The sequence below is a fragment of the Octodon degus genome, unplaced genomic scaffold (assembly GCF_000260255.1).
Source record: "Octodon degus isolate 3935 unplaced genomic scaffold, OctDeg1.0 scaffold00352, whole genome shotgun sequence".
Classification (NCBI taxonomy): Eukaryota; Metazoa; Chordata; class Mammalia; order Rodentia; family Octodontidae; genus Octodon; species Octodon degus.
In genome coordinates this window covers 189,643-191,595 of record NW_004524928.1, presented here as the reverse complement: position 1 = coordinate 191,595, position 1,953 = coordinate 189,643, and positions in this window count along the sequence as shown.

Here is a 1,953-nt window from a genome sequence, read left to right as displayed (position 1 = left end):
AAAAAAAAAAAAAAAAAAATCCATCTCCATCACCCTCTTTTCATCAGGTTAGTGTTCACAAAACTGTTTTCTGCCCACCACTCCTGCCTCAAGAACATGGTATGGCTGAATAACAAATTATGGATTTTTCACTGTCAAATCTTTTTGCTAGCATCCAACGACTAGGACAACACAGGCCCAGGCCAGTTTGCCACATATCACCCTCTTCTCATCTATTCATTCTCTGGCTAGAGACATAATGGTCTAGTCATTTAATGTGGAGGACCACCTGGGCCACTCTCCTTGAAAGAGGAGCAGTTGTCTCCATTTTGTTGAGTGTGAGCTGGCTAGGACTTTTCCTTATCCCTTCAATTACCTTTAAGCAATGCATATTGGTGTAGCTGAGGTGCTGGTGGTAGTCTCTGAAGACAGCAAGTATGCTTCCCCTGAATCCCTACCTGCTGTTCTCTAGCCAGGTTAAGATGGGATGAAGGGCCAATACTCCATACTGTCCACTGGGATCAAGTCTTGAGATAGAGGCTATCACTTCCTGGTGTTGGAAAGATTACATATCAGAATTAAAAAAAAAATTACACATCAGAGCTGAAGTGCCTGACTCCGAAGCATTAGATACTATCTTTTTTTTTTTTTTTTTTTTGGAACCAGGGATTGAACTCAGGCCCTTTCACTTGCCAGGCAAGCACTTATTCTACTGAGCCATCTCCCTAGCCCCTAGGTACTATCTTAACTGTATAATGCAGATTGCTGTTTCTATATATCTTCCTTTCTGTATATCATAGAGGTGAATGCAGGCCTTCTACCTAGTCCTGCTCATGGCACTCACCTACTTCCTGTCATCTCACAGTCATTCATCCTCAAGCTGTTCCTTTTTTCTTTTTCTTTTCTTTTTTTCTTTTCTTTCTTTCTTTCTTTCTTTTTTTTTTTTTTTTTTTTTGGTGGAACCTGGGATTGAACTCAGGCCCTTGTGCTTGTCCCCTACTCCTTTTTTCATGAATGAATCAAACCCAGGTTTCAGTCTTAGGTGGCGGCCTTTGTTCTGGACCTAGCCATCGTCATGGTTGGATTTAGGACCCCTTGGCTCTCCATAACTACCAACAGGGCTTAGTGTCTGTACTTTTGCCACTGGTTGCACTGGGTATGGTAGATTAGAATTTGATGAGATTCCAATAATTTAATCCATGGGATTACAAATATAAACTTCACAGATTTAAGATGAGGATGAGGCAGGAATCTCTATAATTTCACACTTGAGAGGTGGGTAGTGGAGAGAGGAGAGCTTTGGAGTGGAGCAAATCTGAGTGGAGAAGCCAGGTATGTTATTTACTAGTGAGTGGCTGTGGGCAGGTCCCTAAATATCTCTGAGCTTCACGCTCCTGGTCTATACCATAAGGACATGATACACCATTAAAGGAACACATGTGAGAAGTCCCTTGTGCATAGTAGCTACACTTTAATTATACTAGTAACTTGTATATTACTGTCTCCAAACTTTCTGTCATGCTCTCTGTCTGGATAGAACGCCCCTCTTGGGGCTGGGGAGATGGCTCAGTGGAATAAGTGCTTCTGTGGGGGGGGGGAAAGAATGGTAGAGAGTGGGACGTCAGGCTTCTACACTAGAACTTTCCTTGTAACGAGGGAAGACTGGTGACCACCTGGTGCGGAAGCAGCAGCAGGTTTAAAAATGGGTGATGTTGAGGAAGGCAAGAAAATTTTTGTACAGAAGTGTGCCCAGTGCCCCACTGTTGAGAAGGGAGGCAAGCACAAGACTGGGCCAAATCTCCATGGTCTCTTTGGGCGGAAGACAGCTCAGCCTGCTGGATTCTCTTACACAGATGCCAACAAGAACAAAGGTATCACCTGGGGAGAGGATACATTGATGGAGTATTTGGAGAATCCCAAGAAATACATCCCAGGAACAAAAATGATCTTTGCTGGCATCAAGAAGAAGGGAGA